We start from the raw sequence: 24,313 nt of genomic DNA on the forward strand, positions 1-24,313 counted from the left end.
CCCTCCAATGCCTTTTCTTCATCAGCTGAGATGATTTCTTTTCTTTTCACCCTGCCAATGCAATGTTTCATATATTGACAAATCTTTGCACTCAAGGTCTTAATCCTTCTTGGCCATTATGTACAGACCTTTCAGAATGTTGCTGACTTCACTTTGACAGTGTTTTACTAAGAATTTCTGGATTCATGTTTTAAAGGAATATTGGACTATACTTTGATTGTGGGGTATCTTTCTCTGGCTTTGATGTCAAAGTAATGGCCTCATAGGATGTGTCTAGAAATACTGGTTCCTTTTCAGTTTTGTTTGTTTTAAAAAAGTTTGAGGAGGATTGGTATAATTTCTTCCTTCAAAGTTTGGTGTCCTTCACAAAGATAGCCATCAAATGCAGAGCTTTTAGGAAGATTTTTATTATTATTATTATTACTCATTCATTCTCCTCCCGAGCAAAAGATCTGTTCAACTTTAGATTTTGTTCTTTTATATTTCTTCATGATTTGGTAGGTTTTGTGTTTCTAAGAAATTTTCTGTTTGATGTGGGTTATCTGGCTTATTGGGACCCTTTTGTTTTCCCTGTGAAATCACTAACAATGTCCTTGGTTTTATTTCTAAGTAATGTAATTTGAGTTTTCTTTCAGTCCAGGGAGAGAAATGCCTGCTAGGGTTGTTGGTCTTCTAAAGCTAGCACCTTAGCTTTCAATGATTTTTTTTTCCTTCTGTTTTTTTTTCTGTTCTGTATTTTATCTCTGCTCTAATCTTTATCATTTCCTTCCTTCTGATAGGTTTGAGTTTGTTCTTTTCTAGTTTCTTAAGTTGTACAATTAAAAGCATTGACTTTATTATCTGTTAATATAAGCATTAATAACTATACATTTCTTCCCTGCTGCTTCTGCTGCATCCAAAAGTTATAGTATGCTATATTTTCATGTTCATTCATTTCTGCAACAGTGATGTGTGTTTGGGTTTTTGTTTTGTTTTGTGATGTTTTTGAGACAGAGTCTTGCTGTGTAGGGCTGGTCAGCCTGGAACTCCCTACATGGAGCAGGCTGGTCTATGTAGAAATCTGTCTGCATCTGCCTCCCAAGTGCTGGGACTAAGGGTGTGTGCTAATACCCTTGGTGGGTTTTGTTTTGTTTTGCTTTGCTTTTGAAGCCTATAACACCCTTTATTCACAGGCAGTATCACATCCAAGTACTAGCCAGGTCTGACCATGCTTAGCTTCTGAGATCCAGGGAAGACTGAGCACCTTCAGAATGGTATGGCCATTTATGTTCATTCATTTCTAAGTCTTTCTTCTTTCTTTCTTTCTTTCTTTCTTTCTTTCTTTCTTTCTTTCTTTCTTTCTTTCTTTCTTTCTTTCTTTCTTTCTTTCTTGTACATAAACACTGTAATTCAATCATTTTTCCATCAGTTTGTCCCTACTCCCTTTTTCCCACTGATTTCCCTCTCTCACCCTGTGCTTGTTAGTTTTTGTCAACTTGATACAAATTACAGTGACCTGAGACTTATACTTGAGTTCTCAACTCTATTCCATTGATCTCTGTCTGGTTTTGTGCCGGTGCCATGCTATTTTTTCTACGATGGCTCTGTAGTATAATCTAAAATCAAGTTGGTGCCACCTCCTACCTTCTTTTTCTTAAGGATTGCTTTGGCTTTCCTTGGTCTTTGTGCTTCATAGAAAAATTTGGATGGTGTAATCTGTGTCTATGAAGTTGGAATTTTGACTGGGATTGCACTGAATCCATAGATTGCTTTTGATAGGATGGTTGTTTCACAATATTATTTCTTCCAATCCATGAGGTGTCTTCCCCATCTTCCTCAGTTTCTTTCTTGGTGTCTTAAAAGTCTCAATGTAGACATTTTTCACTTCCTTGGTTATGTTTGTTCCCATGTGCGTGCTTGTGTGCATGCTTGCATGTGTGTGTGTGTGTGTGTGTGTGTGTGTGCGCGTGTGTATGTGTGTTATAAGTGGGGTTGTTTCCCTTATTTTTTTCTCAGTCTGTTTGCCATTGGTGTTTAGGAAGGCTACTGATTTTTTTTTTTATATTGCCTTTGTATCCTTTCACATTACTGAACATGGTTATCAGGGTTTTTTTTAGTTTTTTGTTTTATATTGTTTGGTTTAGTTGTTTGGTTGGTTTGTTCTTTGTTGTTTTGTTATTTTGAGACAGGGTTTCTCTGTGTAGCCTTGGCTGCCCTGCTTACTTTGTAGACCAGGCTAGCCTCACAGAGATCCACCTGCCTCTCCCTCCCAGACTGCTGAGACTACAGGGGTGTGCCACCATGGCTGGCTTCATTATCAGTTGTAAGCAAACCACTTACATACATAATCATATCACATGCAAAAAGAAAAAGATACTTTTTTTCCTATTTGTCTCACTTTTATTTTCTTCTCTGATAATATTGCTCTAGCTAAGATTTCAAGCAGTATACAAAATAAAAGTGCAGAGTGGATAGCATTGTCTTGTTCCCGATTTTAGTGGAAATTCTCTGAAGGTTTTTTCCACTTATTATTTTGTTGGCAGTAGGTTTCTTGTATATAGCCTTTGTTGTATTGAGATATGTTCTCTTTCTGCCTAGTCCCTCTATGACTTTTATCATGGAGGGATGTTGAGTTTTGTCAAAGCCTTTTTCTCTATCTACTGAGATGATTGTACAATTTTTGGCTTTGAGTCCATTAATGGGATAAGTTACATTTTTGACTTATGTGTATTAACCATCTTTGCATCTCTGGAATAAAACTAACTTGGTCATGGTGAATAACTTATGTAATGTGGTTGGTGAGTATTTTATTTTATTGAGAATTTTTGTACCTTTTTTTTTTTCATCAGAAAGATTAGTCTGTAATTTTCTCTATTTTGAGATATCTTGAGCTGGTTTTGGTATCATGGTGATATTGGCTTCATAAAGAAAACAATGTAAAGGGTTTTCATTCTTTCTATTTTATGGAATAATTTGGTGTTCATTTTTCTTTGAAGAACTGGTGGAATGCTACAGTGAATCTATTTGGTCTTGAACTTATTTTTAATAGGAAGATTTTTGTTACTGCTTCAATCTCATTGCTGGTTATAGAACTGTTTACATTATTTTCATCATGGTCATATACATTTAAAAAAACTTCAAACATTTTTTTAATGTTCCCAATTTGATGGAGTATAAATTTTTAAGGGATGTATTCATGACTTTTTGAATTCCATTGGTGTCTGTTGTGCTGTCTTTCCTTTTCATCTCTAATTTTATTGATCTTGGTCTTCTCTCTTTTACTTTTGGTTGATTTGGCTAAGGGTGTGGTAATCTTGTTTGTCTTTTCAAAGAACAGGCTTTTAATTTCATTACTTGTTTACATTATTTTGTTGGTTTGTTTCTGTTTCGTTAATTTCTGTGCTGATTTTGCTTATTTCTTCTCATCCACTGTTTTTAGGTTGTGTTTGGTCTTGTTTATCTAAGGATCTAAGCCTTCGGGTATATCACTGATTTATTTATTTGAGGCCTCTAAAGATTTTGATGTAGGCATTTAGCTCAATACGCTCTCCTCCTAGGATTGCCTTCACTGTGTCCCACAGAGTTTGATATGTTGTGTATCCATTGTCATTCACTTCTACAAAATTTGTTACTTCCTACCTGATTTCTTCCATGATTCATATATCATTCTTTAGTGTGTAGTTTAATCTACATGAGTTTGTGTACTTTTGAAGTTTCTATTAGTGTTGATTGCTACCTTTATTCTATTGGTCAGACAGAATGCAGTATTACATTTTTATTTTCCTATATTAGTTGAGACTTTGTATCCTAATATGCGAATGATTTTGGAGAAAATTCTGTGGTCAGCTAAGAAGGAAGTGTAGTCTTCAGTGTTTGGGTAGAATGTTCTATAGATGTCTGTTTAGTCCATTTGATTTATTAGGTCTTTTAACTCCAGTGTTTCTCTGCTTATTTTTTTTTGTCAGAGTGGACTATTGAAGTCACCCACTATCACTGCGTTGGGATTAATCTGTAGGTTTACATATAGTAGTACTTGTTTTACAAAACTGAGTGTGCCTGTACTTAGTGCGTATGTTTAGAGTTAAGTCCCTTTGGTGGATTATTACACTGATGAGTATGAAGGGCCGTCTTACTTCTCAGTCATGGAGTCTCTTCACAGCAACAGAAAATTAATTAATACAGTAGCCTTTTTATCTCTCCTATTTTGGGCTTAAAGTGTACTTTTTTAGGTTATTAAAGTATCTGTGCCTGCTAGTTTCTTAGTTTCATTATCTTGGAATAACGTTTTTCCCATCCTTTTACTCGAAGAGGGTGTCTAATTTTGGTCATGAGGTGTGTTTCTTGGAGGGATGGCAGATCCTGTTTTCTCGGCCAATCTGCTGGTATGTATCTTTTTATTGGGTAATTAAAACAATTAACATTCAGAATTATTCTTGAAACATATCTATTAATTCCTGTGGTTTTATTGATTTAGTAGTATTTTCTTAAACCATCTTTGAGTACTTGTGCTAGTATTGTTATTTACACCTGTGCACTTAATATCAAGTTCTTTATTATCTGGATGAAAGATGAGCAGAGAGAAAATAATATTGGACATTAACTTTAAACATTGGAAGTGTCTTCTGTTGGAGAAAGAAGAGATATAATGCTGGGATAGGGAGCAACTCAACAAAAATTCATTGCTCATCAAGTTGCAATCAGGACTCATCAGGACTTAACGCATCTTCTTCTCCTGTTGCCTGGTGAGGTAGCCCAACCAGGAGGAAGTGATTGAAAAGAAAGCAACAGAGTCCATGTCAGAGACAGCCCCCTCTCTCATTTCTAGGGGGCCCACTGTTGAGCAAGCTACCCATCGTCTACATATGTTTAAGAGACCTAAGTCGAGCTCATGCATGGTCCTTGGTTGGTGGTTTGTTAGCACCCACCCTGGGCCCATGTTAATTGGCTCTGTTGGTCTTCTTATGGAGCTCCTGTCCCTCATGGGTCTTTCTATTCTTCCCCCTTCTTCAAAAAGACTCCCTGTGCTCTGTCCAATGTTTGGCTGTGAGTCTAAGCCTCTGTTTCAACGCACTGTTGGGTGGAGTTTCTCAGTGGACAGCTATCTATAAACTAGCAAAGTACTGTTAATAGTGTCAGGGCTTGGCTCTCTCCCATGTGATGGGTCTCAGGTTGGGCCAGGCTTTGGTTGGACATTTCCTCACTCTCTGTCTTTATCCCTGTACATCTTGCGGGCAGGGTAAATTTGGGGTCAAAATTTTTGTAGGTTAGTTGGTGTTCCCTTCCCTCCACTAGGAGTGCAGTCTAGTTATAGGGTGGCCTTTCAGTCTCTCTGATGTCTGCTAGTAAGTGTCTCAGCTACCGTCACACCCATATCCTCCCAGAAGCCTAACCTGTCATAGGTTGTCCCAGAGATGCCCCCACCCACAGTTTCTTTTCTCTTTGCAAGCCCTCTGTCTTCCTGCACCCTCTGCCCAGTCTGATCTATATGCTGATTTCTCTCCACATTCATTCTTCAACCCTTTTCCCTGTCTCCAACCATTGCTGCTATCTATTCTATTTCCGCTTCTGATTGATTGATATTTAAGCATCTTCCCTTGGGTTCTTCTTCTTACTTATCGTCATTTGATCTATGAACTGTAGTATGGTTATCCTGTACTATATATAACTATTAGCTGCTTATAAGTGAGTACATACTATGTGTGTCTTCCTGGTTCTGGGTTACCTCACTCAAGATGATCTTTTCTAGTTCTATCCATTTGCTTGCAAATTTCATGATTTCCTTGTTTTTAATGGCTGAGTAGCATTCCATTGTGTAAATGTACCACAATTTCCTTATCCATTCTTTGGTTGAGGGACATCTGGGTAGTTTCCAGTTTCTGGCTATTATGAATACAGCTGTAAAGAACACAGTTGAACAAATGTTCTTGTTTTATGGTAGGACATCTTTTGAGTATGTGTCCAGGAGTGGTATAGCTGGGTCTTGAGGTAGAGCTATTCCCAATTTTCTGAGAAACCTTCAAATTGATTTTCAAAGTGGTTGTACAAGTTTGCACTCCCACCAACAATGGAGGAGTGTTCCCCTTTCTCCACCTCCTCTCCAACATGTGCTGTCACTTGAGTTTTTGATCCTGGCCATTCTGATATGTGTAAGATGGAATCTCAAAGTCATTTTGATTTGTACTTCCCTGATGACTAAGAACACTGAGCATTTCTTTAAGTGCTTCTTGGTCATTCGATATTCTTCTGTTGAGAATTCTCTTTTTAGCTCTGTGTAACCCCATTTTTAATTGAATTATTTGTTTTGTTGGTGTTTAATTTCTTGAGTTCTTTATATATTTTGAATTTAGCCCTCTGTCAGATATAGGATTGGTGAAGATCTTTCTCCAATCTATAGGCTGCCATTTTGTGGAAAGGCTCCCCTTATCTGAGGAGTAGGGAAGGAGAGAAAGAAGGAAGTGGGAGGGAGGATAGGAATGGAAGGAGAGGAGAGGATGCCTATGATCAGGATATAAAGTGAAAAAATAAATAAATTTTAAAAATTGATTCCTCATGGTGCTGAAGGCTAGAAAGCCCAAGATCAAGGTATTAACTGATTTGATGCCCAGTGAAACCTATTCCGGTTTGCAAGTAGTTGCCTTCTCAATGTGCCCCCATTTGTCAGGATGAGAAATATAGGCAAGATTTTAATGTCTCTTGCTTTAGAGAGCCTGCACCCATGATGATGTTCTTCCCTTACAACTTCATCCAAACCTAATTATTTTTCAAGGATGTGTCTCGATATCATCACATTGGGGATTAATCCATCAACAAATACATTTTGAGAATGTTAAAACATATTGTGGTATAGCAAATCCCAGCTGCAGCACAAGTCATTATGAGCACATGGATTTGCTTTGTCAAACGTTATGCTAACAAAGCACAGAGCAAGGTAGTTGTTCCAAATACACAGAGCCAAATACAACCAGAACCTTATTTAGTCATTTCAAATTAAAGAAGTAAGTAAGCAAGAAAGCCATTTGTGCTGCTGATGGTCAAACTCAGGGCTCTTTTGAGTTCTAAGCAAGCCACCTAGTACTGAGCTACAGTCTTAGCCTTAGCCCCTTTTTCCCCTCCCCTCCTTAAAACATTTATGATCTAGCATGTGTTCACGTTTAATATATAACTTATTCATTCCTGTACTTCTTTTTTTGAAATGAGTAAACTAAGGTAGGAAACCTGGGTCACACAGGAAGAGGCAAAGCAAACATTTGACTTTGGATTCTTAGCCCTCGAGTGTTAATTCATTTCACTTTTGTGTGGTTCTTCACAAAATGGAAGTTCACAGGAGGTTCTTCTACTATTGGAACCTCAGTTAGAATGAAAAGCTTCCAGCCAAATAAATCCTAGGAGAGGTATCTGGTTGGACTAGCATGAGTCACGTGCCGAACAGGCCAGAGGTCAGAGTTCTGTGACTGGATAATTCTTTTTTATATATTTTTTTTCAAAAGTGAAAATTAACCTTAAAGTCAAATATCCCAAACAAGAGCTTTCTACCATTCCATGTAAGATTAGAGCCATGGCTTAAAATATACATGCCAGATGATAACAGCCAGTCAAAAGACAAAAAGCAAAAGGAACCAATTGCTTTCTTAGTCAATCTAGCCTATTGACTAGCCCCACTTGACCGGCAGATAGCATGAGAAGGCAGACAGAAACCCAGGGCAAGCCTATGAATTTTCTATTCATAAACGTAGCAATTGTCCTAAGTCCCAAAGCCCTCCCAGCTCACAGGTAGCCCTCATGTTCTATATTTAGTCATGAATCTTGGATACAGATTCCTATAGCCAAGAATGGAAAAAGAGGCATTTTTTTTCTGATTCAGTCTAAATGCCTCTTTCTTAGTCCTTGTTTGGTCTTGCAGTGCTTGTAGGACCGTAGATATTCTAATTTTTCATGGGCATCAGAGTGAGTGTGCTTACTGTGCGCAGTGCCCAGCTTAACTGAGCCAGAATCTCATAGAAGGAAAATTTAAACGAACAAACAAAAACCTAAGTTATTGCTCAGTGAATCTGATCAACGCAGTGGAAAGGAAACTGAAGTAAAAGCACAATTTGTAGCTTTTACTGGGCCAACATACCTTAACGTAGTAAAAACTGCATGATTACCAAGTTCATTCATTAAGACTAGATACAGAGTTTTGTAGCCTTTTGCAGCCCATATATCTTTTGCTAAACCTACATTCACAGCCCCGACTCCCAGACGTTTTGAAATTTCTACCCCTGTAATGGAAAAGGCAACTTCTTCTCTACTTTCCCTGTTAATTGTCTAAAAAAGCCTCCCATTTTCACATACTGCTCCTTGGCTAAGACTTGCTAAAATTTGCTTGTCCCAACTAAGCAATTTTAAACACTTTTAAATTTCAACAATTAAATCAAAACATTAACTATGTATCTACACCCATTCCATAATTCCCCTACCCATGGAAAAAAGGGTCAAATACGGTCCCCTTCTTAGGAGAAAAGGTGCCTCCATGAAACTCATACTAATAGTCTTCATTTACTACAGACCTTCCTGCTCTTCTATCCTCTCAACATTTTTTTTCTGTTTTTCTTTTTCTTTTTTTTTTTCTTTTTTTCTTTTTTCTTTTTTTTTTTTTTTTTTTGCCTAACTTCTCCACAGTGCTTTCTTAACCTGAGTCCTGCATGCATAAACGACATACAGTAAGATTCCATCAAATGACTACAGAATTGCTAGGGTGATGGTTTGTGGAATATAATACAAGGTCAGTGAAAGTCAGGTTCTGATGATCCCTATGGCTGTGTGTGAGCAGCTCTCTACACAGCTCCAGAGGCTGCAAACATAACTGCAGCGCGAAAGAACGCTTCTGTGCTACATGGACAATAACAGATACGTGGATGGATGGATGGATGGATGGATGGATGGATGGATGGATGGATGGATGGGGGTTTGGGGAGAAAGACAGATGTGAAGCGATATTATTGTACATTCTTAATGAGTTCTGTAAATTGCCCAAGACCAGGGTGAGTGAATTAGCTGGCCTTGTTTTCTGGTCCTGCTGCACGGTATCATCCGCAGAGCAGGAAGTCCAGGCCAGCCAAGTATGCAGCAGCGGGCCATCGGGATCCCATCCAAGTGATTTCCCAGGCCAGCTTTTGAAAAGGACTAGCATTTGTGACCCACATCGAATGGGAGTGAAGAAGAGAAACCTCCAGAAGAGGCCATGTGAGGTCTTCTGTGACTTTCAGGCTCCCAAGGAAAGGTTTTATACCATTTTAAATATTGGCTGTTTCGATTGTGCACACACACACACAGCAGCTGCTGGACTGTACTGAGTGTGCACAGAGGGGAGCTCTCTCTCTCTTGGGACCAGCAGTGGATGTCTGCCCTGCAGCCGGGGGGGGGGGTGTGTGGAAGTGTTTCATAACTGGGGGATGCTTCAGTTCATGCTAGAGACGTGTGACCACAAAGTAACTGGAGAGGACAGGACAAGTCAGAGCAAAAGGGAGACTGGAGGATGTTCAATTCACCACACGGTCCTGGACCATGTGTTTTATGGCATGAAACACTCCGAGAGGAATGTGACATTAAAGGAAATAAAGGGATCTGTGACCAAATAACATTAGTGTGGAGAATTCTAATTGGACTTTCTACTTAGAAGCTCAAACACTTCCAACTAGTGGGAAGTGAATCTCCCAGACCATCCACACGTGCAAAATGGTCCTGCTAGCTTCTCTTCCCTCCCATTGATTTCTATTTAACCCCAACACTGCCAAAGCCGGGCTTTCACAAAGGAAATATGTATGTTTTTGGTTCTATATCAAAGGCATTCATTGCCTAGCTATCGTGTGCTGGGTAAAAACTCTTATCTCTGGCTGTAGGACTAGAATAAGAAGTACACTCTCTGCTGAAAGGCACATGGAGTGGCCAGGAAGCCTAGCAGAATGGGAAATGCTTGTACAGGGGCAAGCGAGCACTCACCCAGTGAAAAGCACAGTCCTTTGAGAATGATGGGCAACCAGAGAAAATGAGACACATATTGACAATTTATGCTCATAGGAAGTTTAGAAAGAACCCGATGACACAAAGAAATGTTGGATTTAGAACAGAATCCTATTTGCTGAGGGGAAGGCAGCAGGGGCACCTCCAGGTCGATGCTCATCCAAAATAGCTTTTTTTAAAGTTGTGTTTTCACCTGCTAAATAGCAGCTTTCTATCTATTTTGCTTCAGTCTCAGATATTGAATTCATGGTTAATTAATCGATGGGGGAATTTTGCACGCTTTAGCTAGATGTGATTTATTTGCTGAACTCTATTTATTTGGGAGCAAATGTGGTGACAGAGCCTTTAGAAATGCTTTCCTCAATCTTGGTTCCTAACCACCCAGACCCTTCACTCTGCAGAAGAAATCACCACTTTCAAGTGTGAATAGTGAAATCTGCCTAAATTTGGACTTGGAAAAAAGTGGAAATTCATTTATACTCATTAAATGTCTTTGATCTTTACAAAAAAATGGTCTGGTAGACAGTAACAGGATTGGAATTTTTTTAAAAAAATGTTTTTTTAAATTAAATTGTAAGTACATGATTTTCCCCTTTCCCTTTACTCCTGCCAACCTCTCCCATGTCTCCCCCTCCCCCTTTGCTCTTTCTCAAATTTATTTCATCTGGACTCTTTAATCATTGTTCATAATATGTGTGTATTCATACTCATATATATATACATATATGCAGGTATACATAAATAACATTAAGAATATACATATAACATTAGGCGTATATATATTCCTAATTGTGTAAGTGTATGTTCCTAATTATGTAAATAAAATTTGCTCAGTCCATATAATGTTATTCCTATGTATATGATTTCATGGTTGGCTACTTGATATTAGATTACCAACTGAATATTCCCTGGGGAAGGCTACTTTTCCTGCTCACTGCATTCCTTGGTTGTCTGCAGCTTTTTGTCTAAGGTTGAGGCCCCCTAGATGTCCTGCTTCCTTGTTAGTAAGTCTGTTGGTGTCACTCCTGCTCAGGTCTTGTTTAGGGAGCCATGCTGTTGAGACTTCATGGGTGTAGCTTCCCTGACATTTTTAGGAGGAGACACAATATCATAGCAGACATCTTGTTCCTCTGGCTTTTAAAGTCTTTCTTATCTCCTACAGTGTTCCCTGGGTCTTAGTGTTGTAGGTGGATCAGCTGGTGTGGAACACCTCATGATCATTTGTTCTTTGCTCTTTGACCAGTTGCTTTCTGTAAGAATGTCCATCTGTTGCAAAGAGAAGTTTCTTTGATAGGGCTGAGAGCAACTCTTATCTCTGGGTGTAAGAATAAATATTTTTAATACAGTTAGGAATTAGGCTAATTAGGTAAAGTGTAGGTTCCCTTCTAAGATCCTTGGCCTCACTAACCTCAGGTAATTGGCAAGCCTTTCAGTACCAGCCATAATTTCCCTTTTGTTCATTGGGCCTTAAGTCAAATTAGAGAGCTGTACTACTTTCCCCTGTATTTCTGCGAAGACTGTGGGTAGCATTTCCATTTTCTCTGTGGCATTCATTGGCCATCTGGCTTTGTATAAGGTATTGTCTTTGTTCTAAAGTGGCCTCATGAGACTACCAGCTAACTTAAAGCACTAACAAGTTTAAATAGATCCAAATACCACACCTAGTCTAGAAAAGGTGCTTGAGAAATGGCAATGGTTTTACTTAAAGCGGCCGCCTGATGGTTTGATTTCTTGAAGTTCCCTGTGATTTCTTCAAATGACACTTAGTAAGTTTATAGGGAAAGAACTGGGTTCTCCTGTTCTACTGTTCTGTCCACATGAAAATAAGACAGACTCAGGTTATGCCCAGACCTCTTAAATAACTTAGGAGCCATTGCTGAAAACAACAGGCAACTCATTAAATGGTCCAAATCAGCGAAAAACTCGGAGGACTCTTATTTCTATATTCAACCTAGAATTTGTAGATTTATTTTAAAATTCCAACTGAAGAGACTCTCGAAACATTACAGGCTATTTCTATTATCCTTGGTTGCCTCCAAAGTTTGAAGATAAGTTTCTATTGCTAAAGACACCGCTCACCTCAGACACGGGACTTGAAAAAATCAAGCTAAATCTGACCCAAAGCTTCCTCCCCAATCTAGGCCTAATACTAGGAGGTGCCATGCAGGCATCCAAGGGAGGGATGCAGCAAGTAATCCCTGCTCATCTATGACACCTCTGAGCTGCAACGGTGATTCGCTTAGCATGATAACCTTAAGGGTACAATAGTGGTACTCCTCACCTCCCAAACACAGAGAGCAAGTTCTCTGAGGGCCCGTGATGCCCCTCTCCAACCAGCCTTGTGGCTAGACCAGGGCTAATCAATGTCTTCTCTAAGCTCCAAATGATATATTTCACATGGTCTCTACGTTTCACATAGTCTCTACCATAGCTTGATTGTTCTTCAGGGTAGCCACAGAGAATGTATGAACACTTGGCATTGTCCATGGTCAGTAATATTGCAGAGAAGGACACTGCAGCTTGAAGCCAAGTTAATTTCACATGTCATAATTTTTTTTTTTTTTTTTGGTTCCTCATGTCCCTATCTCAATCACTTGAGAACAGTAAAGCTGCTCAGGTCTCGCAACACTGAAACGACCAGTCAGCTAGAATTCAAGTGAATAGGTTGGAATTTGCCAACTCCAGATGAGGAGGTAGAGCTCACCCCTTTTCTGACAGTAGCATCCACTGCCGTATCTATTTGCTGATCTGGACATAAAATACCCCCCCTCGCTCACTCTCTGTAATTTCACCACTTTTGATCCTCTCAAATTATGGTTTGGGGGTAGGAGTAGGGATGTAAGGCAACTTGCCAAGAACAATGCTGGCCACATTGTTCTATGTCAGAGGAAAGGACAGGAAGATTTTTGAGCCCAAGGCAAGCCTGAATTACACTGGTGCAAAATAAAAGAATAATAGATCAACTTATTACTTTATCTTAAACACCTCTGTATATTTATCTCTTGGTATCCAAGGAGGGTTGTTTTCAGGACAGCTAGTCATCAGTACATTACTTATAATACTGAATACTGAATAATATGAAAAGGTTGTATTATTGAGGGAATAACAGCAAAAGCCTGAACATGTTCATTACAGGTGCAATGACATTGATCTTGTGACATTTTTGATCTACAGTAGGTCGGATATGAAGATGAGGAACCCATGGTTATAGAGGGCTGATTCTATACAAGTTTACCTACCCCCACCCCAACCAGGTGCTGGGCTTCCACCACCACTACTTAAGCTATGATTGCTATCATCACTGTTATTTTGTTCATTATGATTGTGTGTGAGAGATGGAGGAGGAGAGGGTGTCATAGCCAGAGAACAACTTTATGAAATTGGTTCTCTCTGCAACTGTCATGTGGTATGGGGGACTGAACTCACATCTCCAGGCTTGCACAGCGAGTGCCTTTACCACTGAGATATTTCACTGGCCCCTCTTGGTTTTAATCTGTCATATCCACATGTCAGTTAATATTGAAACAGTGTCCCATCCTAAGATCTTGTTGCAGCAGCGACTGCTGCCATTCCCACCTCCACCATCTAGAATCTAGGAATAAAAGGCAGGGTGAGGGCATCAGGTGGGATGAGTAGCAATATCTTCTTTAGGAAGAAGTGGCTAATACTTCATAACAGAATCAGCCAGGCAGGCGAGAATTATTTTCACTGCCTATTATACTTTATTGCTTTCTGTGCTGGAGACATTTTTTTCTCCTTTTGTCAATGCAGCCTTTCTTAAGAATCTTAGCTTTGAGGAATAATCCGACACCATTCAAGTCCAGGCTTTGTCCACCTGAACAGAATCTGACACTGGGATCAGTTGCAGTAAGTATTTATGGAGCTGAGCTATTTTAGCCTTGTGTGGAGTAACTTGTGCCTTTTGTTCATCAGCCTGGCTCTCAGTGTATGTAAGTGACAGATATCTACTCCCATGGAAGCCATAGCCCACCCCCAGTGTGTTACTTCAGCACCTTGCTCTTTTAGATCATGTTTTTAACCTTGGATGAGACCGTATAATTTACACCAAGAAAAAGCAAAGCTCAGCTTGCAAGTGGTCATGTCTGGGTTTTCTTTATCGCTACCCTTTTCTTTTGGGAAACACAGCACTATTGTGATACACTTGAGGTGGGCACCAAACCATGCATTAAATGGGTCGTATTTGGAGAGGCATTTCCATACTTCATTTTTATATGCATACTTGCACTTCAGAGTCACATACAGTCTACCTCAGGACAAGTTCAAAGCCTGCCCCTTCCCCCACAAAAAAGAAAGTCTTCATTATGTGCTCCCTATCACAGTCAGGAGGAGACAGAAATAATTTTCCTTTCATTTCAAGAGGAAAAGCTTTGACTGAAGTGGAAGCACACACGGACAAAGGAAGCTGCAAGGGTGAGTCCTTTTCATGCTCTCCCTATCCTTGCTCTTTTGTGACAGTGGACGCTCCTCACAGCGGGGCTGTAGAGCAGTTTTCCGTGTGTACATGGACTGACTTTCTTATTTGTAAATGTACTGCTATTCCAAACTTGTGAAATAGCGATTAGGACTTGGCAGGTAAAAATTCCTATGTCCAGATTTAAAGAGACCCTACCAGTCATAAAATTCTACCTATTTATTTAACGTCAGGGAAAATGAGACACAGAAGAAATAGAAGATGTTCCCAAGGTACCTAGTTTATAGGTTGCAGAGAAATGTAGCCACCTGAAACTGTGACCTTTCTACTTGAATTGTTCGGGCACACCCCCTATTCCTTGTCAGTAGTGAACATCAATATTTAGTCCTGCTGTTCTTTCTTGTCTAGACCGACAGGCCATTGTCAATACTCCAGCTACGACTCATTACTGAGTTGTCACTGGGGATATAAAACCTATTTTGTGACCTGTAAGAGTAAAATGTTTAATATGAGTCGGAAGCTATTGCTTAATGATGGGCACCTAGTAAACAGAAGGCAGAGTTTAGTTCAGTGTTTAGTGGTAACACCACAGCATCCTTGTGAGGTTGACTATTACAGACATGAAAACTGAAGTTACAAGGGGTTGTATACCTTGGCTAAGGCCACACAGTCTGTTGGTAGCAGACTGAAGATCTGAGTGTAGGTTTTAAAAAGAAATGTGTCCATACATTCATGTATGTGTTTCACTTCCGCTTTCTCTGTGCCGTTTCAACGCAGCTCTGATACCATCTTCATTCTTTCTTCAGTTATACCCATTCTGGAAAGGTGGGTTTCTTTTTCCTTTCCGAATTCAACAGTAAGATCAGATGTTCCAGGTTTATTGGCTTTGAAATCCAAAGCACGTCTCTTATCTTTGCCATCTTACCTCTGTCGTAACTTGCAGGTCAGAAAAGAGCGTTTCCACAAAGTCATATTTGGCAAAATATAGACTGCCTTTTGTTCATGCTCTGTTGGAACAATGCTTACTGCACCCCTTGAATTATGCACTTCCGCCCTCCCCCATCCCCATCCCCATCCCCACCTCACACAATTTCTTGGCCATCCTTGTCCTGGGATAAAAATGAACAAATTCAGCCCTTCCGGATCTGGCATCTCCCATAAAGGTAGAGGGAGGCCAGAATCAAGCATTCTAGCACTTTCTAGCAGTTCAGCAGCAAGGAGAATCTAATAGATTTGTGGCAGGTTTCAGTTACATGTAAATATCACTGATAGATGAAGACACCTGCATGTATTCTAGAACCTCTATCCTGCTCAATCAAAAGGGGACAAATAAAAATAAAAGCCCAGGAGTGGTTTACTAGCCATTACTTTGTCAGTGGCTCACCCAAGTCTAGAGGGCAAAGTTCAAAGGAGATCACAAGAGTGTGCTTTTCTGAATGCAGAAAGATTCCATGAAGCAGTTCATTCCACAACCAACTGTCCAGCCTCAATGACCCATCTTTGTTCCTAGATTAGAAATTGGGGATTCTAACTGACACCTTTAGGATTAGAGTGTGATGCCTGTGGACTGTTCCCAAGCCTCAAAGTCCACTTTATATCACCAGCCTTTCTCTAAGCTTATTTGATACAGAAGTTATATATCAGTGGTGCCAAATGATCATCTGGAAACAGCAAATTTCTTTTATCTTCCTGTTTAAGAAGTTGAAAAGAAATATCACTAATGTTTGCATACAGGGGGCTAAGACCCTCTCTAGTAGTAGCTGTGCTCTCAGCCTGTTTCTGAACTATGTAGCTGCCTTCTGCTGCTCATGTGTACCTGTCCCCTTAGAAAGATGAACTCATCACAGACCCCAGGATGTTGGCTGTGATTGCTTGCTCTGCTAGCATGAAGCATAAGTTGCTACAATGAGTTTTTCCTATCTGCAGACTCAGGAGTCATCGGTAAACAGTTTATTCTGTACCTTGTTAATACTAAAAAATACTTAATGTAAACTCTTGAATTATTCAGACTCTGTGCAACAGTTGGAAACACAGCTGCACCTTCTGGTGTCTTGTTGAAATTCCTCTGTTTGGTCTCCACCAAAATTATGGAGCAGTCGTGTGCTGGGAAGCAGAGGTAAATAGTTTTTGATTTCATCATTTCTATGCATCTGTGTTTGTAAGCACAGAGCTGTTTGGTGGCATAGGCAAATGCCATTTGAGGTTCTTTGGTTCAGTTGTGAGATAAAGAAGTGCTGTGGCCACACAAACTACAAGTGAAATCTAATCAGCACACATATCCAAACTAAATAATGAAAACAGTTTATAGCATGTAGAATTCTTAAGAAATTCTCAGTAAAGAGAGATTTTGGAGGCCTAGGGAGATGGATGAGTCAGTGGATAAACTGTTTGCTGTACAAATGTGAAGACTTAATTTTAAGCACCTAGAACCCACTTACAGCCGGGGACTTCTGTAATCCCAGCACTCTTACAATGGCATGGCAGGCGCCAACGGGTGAATCCCTGGAAGGAGCTGCTAGCCAGCTAGCTTGGCAAATTCAGCAGCAAACCAACAGAGGCTGTCTCATACCGGAAGGCAAGAACTGTCACCCAGTGTTGTCCTCCACTGACCTCACACACACAATGGCATACAGCCTCATCCCCTATCCCACACTGTCTCTACACACACACACACACACACACACACACACACACACACACACACACCACAGAGGGTGTATTTTAGAAAGAGGCTGTGCACTCATCTCGTGCATATTCAGTCATGGCTAAGGCTTAGAAGGGGTAGTGTGGACATGGGCATTGAGTAGCATTCCATTAGACATGGAATCGTCAGATAGCACACACCTGCAATACGGCTTTGAAAGCAAAGGCTTGAATGACAATTTGCATGTGATTTATTTGCGTATCTTCTACCTGCAACTTCTATCTAGCCCTATTTTTCTTCTACTTGAACATCTTTTCCTCATTCTGTCCATGTGAATATTAGTCACATGTACAACCCCCATTGTCCCTAACCCACTCTCATTGTGCCTGTAGTACATAGTTTATATTTAGCAAACATTTATTCAATTAAAATTCAACCTACAATCTACTTCTCTATTTCTTTTCCAATCTCACCCTATGAATTATTTGCTTCTGCCTCTGCCTGCTCCCATGTGCCTCTTACTTGCCACAATTGTAACATTACGTGTTGTTATTGTTATTGTGGGCAAGATATATGATTTGTGGACTAGAATCTAATACTGAAGCAAGATGAGGCTGAGCCCATTCTGGAGTTTATCTGCCTGAATCATCTGAACGACACTGTGCAGCTAGGAGCCATCACACTCAAGTGACTGCAGATGAAAAAAGTAAGACAGAAAAGGAAAAAAAAATCACTGATTCAAGGTCCATCCAGATCAGTGGTTGTCAACCTCCCTAATACTGTGACCCTTTAATACAGATGCTCATGCTATAGTGACCCCCCGACCATAAAATTATTTTTATTGCTACTTGATAACTGTAATTTTGCTACTGCTATGAATCGTAATGAAAATATCTGCTGTGCAGAATATCTGATGTGTGATCCCTGCGAAAGGGTCATTCAACCTCCCCAAAAGGGGCTGTGACCTATAAGTTGATAACCACTGACCCAGGTGGCATACAGCTCAATCCTGTCCACTTCACCTCAGTTCTCAGATCTGGGTCCTGGTCAACAGTTAAGCCATTATTTCAAGATTCCATGCAACAAGGTATAGCTAGACTCCTCTTCCAAGACGCCTCTGATCTCTATGAAGTATAAGAAAAATACCAAAAGAAGGAAGGTTGGACTAATATAACAAAATATCACAAACTGGGTAATTCATCAGTGCTAGTAAGCTATTGCTTACTGCTGTGGATATTGGGGAAATCGGGATCTGAAGTCTCCTTCTCAAGTGGTCCTACTTTAAATCCTTGTACCTGTCCTTATATGGAAGGAGGGCCAGAGTGTCTTGGAGCATCCTAAGAGACTGGCTTCCTAAGGGGCCCCAATTCTTTTAGTATCACATTGGGTGCTAGGTTTCAAATAAATGAATTTTGAAAAGATGTAGACAGTCTGTAACAAAACCAGAAAAAAAGAAGAGGAAAGGACAGAGTTTGTGCGTCAATCCACCACCAAAACCGGCTCATATATGCATATGATTTCTAGGAAGGTTTGTCCCTTCTTGAATTGTTCACTATACTTTCAGCTTCTGAGAGAGAGAACAGTGCAGGAAACCCAAGTTTATCACGTGAAGTCTATGCAGGAAGGCAAGAGGTGCTGGGGATGTGTTACAGTCATCTCTGAAGGGCTTCACTGTGTACACTCGTTTTTCTCCTCTTGCTTACTGATGCCAAAGAGTGCATCACTGGGAAATGCAGAGGACTTCCTTCCCTCTCTCCACTCCCAAGCTACTGATTCTCCCACCAGAGCTGTGAACACAGGGTTAATGTATAACCGAGTGTTGGCTTCAACTGTCCTGCAGTTTGTAGCCATAGAAAGACTTGACTAGAGGGGGGCAAAAACATAAAAAACAAAACAAACAAACAAAAACTTTGCTTCCCTCACCACTTTGAATCCATTTTTTTTTGGAATTCAAGCTATCTTCTATCTTTGGGACAGAGTTCAAATCCATATTGGCTGGCAGCTTGGTTAACATTGAACATTTTCCAGGGCTTAGAGTAACCAAGTAGTTAGGTAAAAGGCCTTCCTACAAAAGCAGGAGGGAGTGGATGGTAGAAGGAAGGTCGGCCTACCTAACTATGTGCCCCGAGCGGAGCTCTGCCGCTCCGCCCTGCATGGATTCAGAAGCTCCTGTTCTATCTAGGCACATGAAAAAAAAATTGAAACACTGTAAAAATTGATTTTCATAAATTTTAAGTTTGGGAGTAATTTTTAGGTAAGTAATTTTATGATTAATAGAACCAAGAATATTTCTATAGTAAGATTGTTTTGTTCCTTTAAATAAAGACTAGGCAACAGACCCCTAATACATTTAAGAATTTTCTAACCCTCACTTGAAGATACGGGACTGCTGTTAAACACGTCATCAAAGCATATCTCGCCCTCAAATAAATACAAGGTGCTTATGATCTCTTTGTCTTTCCCTCTGAGGCCCTCTTCCCCAGGTCTGATGTCGCTAGACTTTTCCATGTGCTTTTCACAGCATGATTATTAAATTTTCTTCTGACAGCCTGACCCCCTTGCCAGGCAAAAATCAATCCTTTCCATTCTGCTACATCCCCAGTGGCCTTGCTCTATCAGAATGCATAGAAAGGAAAGTCACTTTGAGGAAAGGGCAATGAGATTCTTTGTGCTAGACTCGGTTCTTCTGTTACCAATAAATTAAATTGTTTATCCAATTACTGCCACTCAAATTTCTGTCTGGAGACTGAGGGGGCTGTAAGTGCCAAGTGGAGAGATCACCTCCTACGCCTCCCCCTCCCCAGACCAGATCCCACACTGGGCTCTAGAAGCAGGCAGGCATCCCTGCCTCAGGAAGCCAGACAGCCTACACCATAACATCAGAGGACAGATGAGTGCGGGAGGTCACAGGTAAAGAACTGGAGGAGGATCAGGCCTACCGTCTCCTATGAGTGACTTCCCCCTTTCCCTGCCAGGCCACTGCAGCATAAAGGAGCCATGAGGTCGCATGGGTAACCCCAGGCCACCAGGGCCATGCTCCATCATTCTGGATGTTTATATTGGCCTGCTTCCAAGAGGCTAAATATTTTCAGAAGTGGAGGAGGGGAGAATTGAAGGAAAAGAAAGTGCTTCTAGTTAGAATCCTCTAGGACTGTACTCCCGGGGAGCTCACAAAGAAGCAAACGGGAAGAGCCTCAGCCTATATGGCGTGTCGAGGGATCCTCCAGATTTGTGGATATGCTGAAGTGACTCTGCCCTCATCACTCAGGCCTCGCAAGTCCTGCAGTCTTACCATCTCTTCATGCTCTCTGTGTGGGCGAAAGGAAGCCCTCTGCCTTACCTTCCCTCATTCCCCAGCCTTACTCAGCTAATGCCTATTAATCCCTTGTGTTTCTGCCTTAATCTTTCCTCCTCTGAGGATTCAGTCTCAGCTATCCTCACCATCCCTGTGTTCTGGAGTAGGTGCTGGGATCCGCATCAGGAATTGGAAAGCTTTCATGAAAGATCCAGATATGGTGAGCTCGGAATTGAAATTTTAAAAAGATATAGAATTTTGCCTTCTAACAACTCAATACTGATTGGAAGCATAGTGAGTACAGCTGTGTTTTAGTGAAACTATATTGATAGGTATAAATGATGAGCTGGATTTTGCCAACAATAACCTATGTTTCCCTATTCTCTTTACCTTTAGTCTGTCAATACCCTAAGAAGAGCCCATAAGCATTTTAGAAATATAAGTCTTTAATATCTATATACCCATGCAGCCTACCCTATGCATGATGTCCAAGAGGAGTTGTGGGTGAAAAAAGTAATGGTCTGAAAATCCATTGTTCAAATGATACATCCATTGGTTTCCTGTGACTGACTTCACTTGTCCATAAAGTGTCTTTTCTTCATAAAATATACCATAAAGATTTTCTTTTGTTATTAATTGAGACAGAATCATATGTAACCAAGAGCTTATTATATAGCTGAAAATAATCTTGAATTCCTGATCCTTCTGCCTATACCTTTTAGTACTGGGATTATAGGCACATACCATCAAGCCTTGCTCTAAAATATTTTGTAAAACACTAAAACTATATTTGGATTAGAATGGCGGACGGAGTTAGCAAAAACTTTACCCTGGTCAGCTCTCTGAGAGGGAAACAAAAGTATGGGAATTTTCTTCTTTTTAAAAGAATATATATATATTCTGTCTGCATGTATGTAGTCTGTGTCAGAAGAGATGTCAGATGCCCCAGAAGTAGGCTTGAGCACGGGTTTCAGCTATGATGTGGGTGCTGGCAACACAGCTCAGGTCCTAAGCAACACCAGGAAGTGTGCTTGACTATTCAGCCACCTCTTCAGCCCCAGAAAATTTCTTCTTTAAGAAGTTTCAGGCCTCCAGTTCTTCTAAAGATTTCGGATTCTAACTGGTTCTTCTACTCCTGAGTGCTTGGTGGATCTGGTCAAAGCCAGCCATTCCTTGAGCTTCTGCCCTGGGGCAGAAAACAGTAGGACATTACTGAGATATTCTGCCTACTGCCTTCTGCTCAGTATCCAGCCAGCCTGGCTACTTTTAGGCAAGCCTTTCTGGGTCTCTCCCAAAAGCCATGATGACTAGCTATACTGCCTAGGCAAACCTGGGTATCCCTCTGGACCCTTGAGAGGGTGAGAAAATTCCCTTCTGTCCTCTCTGCAGTTCAAAACCAAATGCATTTTAGGATGTCCTGATTCACCATACCATCTTCAAAGCAAAAATCTATATCCTGCAACTATTTAGGGAGGCAGAAGGGAAGGAAAGTGAGGCTGGCAAAGGCACAGTGAACTTTTGTTCTTTCTTCCTTTTTTTTTTTTTCTTAAAAAAAAATGTAGCTCAGTTCCCACCTCCTGTGTAGTTCTGTAAGAATCTCCCTCTCGTTCCCTTAGGTCACGTGTTCTGTGTAAGCTAAGTCCTAGGGGAGAATGGATGATCAGCTCTGTTCCTGCCTCACCTCCCTGACCTGAGACAGTGCCTTAGAGCACTGCAACCTTAATCGCTCATTTCTGGGAAGTTTTTGTGGAAGCGCAAAGGTAACACAATCGTGCTTAAGAATCAGTCAGCAGCTGCTTGGTCAACAGGATGAGAGAGTCAAGGTTGTGGTTGTTGCATTCTTTTGCTTTGTGTTTGTTTTTGCCTTTTTGAGGCAACGATCCACATAGCTCAGGTTTCCTCGAAGCCCAGGCTGGCTTTGAACTCACTCTGTAGCTGAAGATGATCTTCAAGGTTTGATCGTCCTCCTCCAGGGCTCAAATTGTGGTCAGGAAAGCCAGGATTCGAATGGGATTGTTTGGACCTCTGATCCATCCTGACTGACACAGCATCCTCTTTGAAACTTCCTGGGTTTGGGGCAAGGAGGGGTCAATAAACTACGATTTTTACTTAAGCTTGAGTCTGGTTTCAGACACTATGGCTCAAGGAGTTCTGAATAACACAAGGCATAAACACTCCCACTAACTACTTGGGAAAGCTGGGGAGCGTGGGATTCCCTATTCCAAGAAAAGAATTCTGCCACCAGCTCTGTTCTTATTTCCTCTTGACACTTTCTCCTGAGGTCATGGTGATAGTGACCCACTTTCTTGGAGAGTACCACTTTCAAATCAGGCACGTACGGAGTGACACTCAGTGCTGTCTTTTAATCACACAACTACCATGGCACACATATGCACTCACACTAACACACATGTTCCCAGTGACAGACAGAGACAGAGACAGAGGGAGAGAGAACAGTATACGATTTGCCTTGTTTGAGAGAGGTTCTCTTATTGTTTGCCTCTGGATTATGCTGGGTAGTTTTTCCTCAACACAATTAGAGTCACTTGGGAAGAGAGAACCTTATCTGAGGAACTGCATCTATCAGGTTGATGGGCTGGGCATTTTCTTGATTAATGATTGATGTGGGAGGGCTCAGAACACTGTGAGTGGTGTCACCCCTGGGTAGTTGTCCGAAGTAGCATAAGAAAGCAAGCTGAAAGTCAGTAAGCAGCTTCCTCCATTGTTCCTGCCTCTGCTCCCGCTCGAGTCCCTGCCCTGACTTCTCTCAGTGATGTGGAAGTGTAAGCCAAATAAATCCTTTCCTACCCTGACCCCAAGTGGCTTTTAGTCAGTGTTTTATCATGGCATTACATATTATATATGACGCCCATATAAGTACAACAAAAATCTAGAAGGGTGCACTCCAAAACAGTTTTCAAATGTCCTGAGTAGTGGGCCTAGAGTTTATTTCTATTTTATCTTTTGGTGTTGTCTATAAGTTTTTGTGAGTGTTTTGCTTACTTGTTTATTTGTGTGTGTCTCTCCCCATGTAGCCCTAGCTGACCACAACTCACTAAGTACACTAGGTTTTCCTTGAACTTGTGATGACACTCTTGTCTCTGCCTCTAAAGTACTGGTGTTTTATTTATTGTTCTTTAAAGGTAGCTTTACTACACAAATTAAAATGTGTTCCCTGTTTGAGAAAAATAAAAAAGGTCACAGTGCAAAGAGAATACCAAAAAAAAAAAAAAATTCTAGGACTTTTAAATAACTGCTTTCCCATGTTTTCTTGAGTATCCTTCCAAAGCACACATGAGCACACATGAGGGATGGCTGAGATTTTCTTGGGATAAATAAGCCTTCTGAATACAGAAATAGAAGGAAACCAGCTGCACTGCCTGGAGTTTGTTCTTCTTTACGGTTTATCTTTAGGAGATTTTAGGGCCAGTGCCTTCTTCATACTGTTGTAGATCGTGCCACTATCAGGATGCTAAACCAGTTGTAACTCACTTGCAAATATCAAACCCTAGTACTATATTTCTTCAAATATTCTAGGCAATAGATGATTGAAAATGAAATTGGAAGAACAAGGGATACAGCATGATTATCTTTGTTTCATATGCTTGTATTTAATATTATATAAGATTCCGTGATGGATGCTTAAAAAAAAAAGTTAAGTTACTTTTAAATGGCATTGGTTCTGTTGCTCTCCTTGTGGAGTTTCTGTTCCCTCCAGGTCTTTTTTATCTCCCCCTTCTTTCATAAAATTCCCTGCACTCTGCCCAAAGTTTGGCTATGAGTCTCAGCATCTGCTTTAATACCTTGCTGGATAGAGTCTTTCAGAGGTCCTCTGTGGTAGGCTCCTGTATTGTTCCTTGTTTTCACCCTCTTCCAATGTCTATCCCATTTGCCTTTCCAGGAACTGAACTCTTATATTTATGGTTGTGAGCCTAGCCTATAATGGCAGAGCCATCTCTCCAAC

The sequence above is a fragment of the Psammomys obesus genome, unplaced genomic scaffold, assembly GCF_907164565.1.
Source record: "Psammomys obesus unplaced genomic scaffold, mPsaObe1.curated_primary_1811, whole genome shotgun sequence".
Lineage (NCBI taxonomy): Eukaryota > Metazoa > Chordata > Mammalia > Rodentia > Muridae > Psammomys > Psammomys obesus.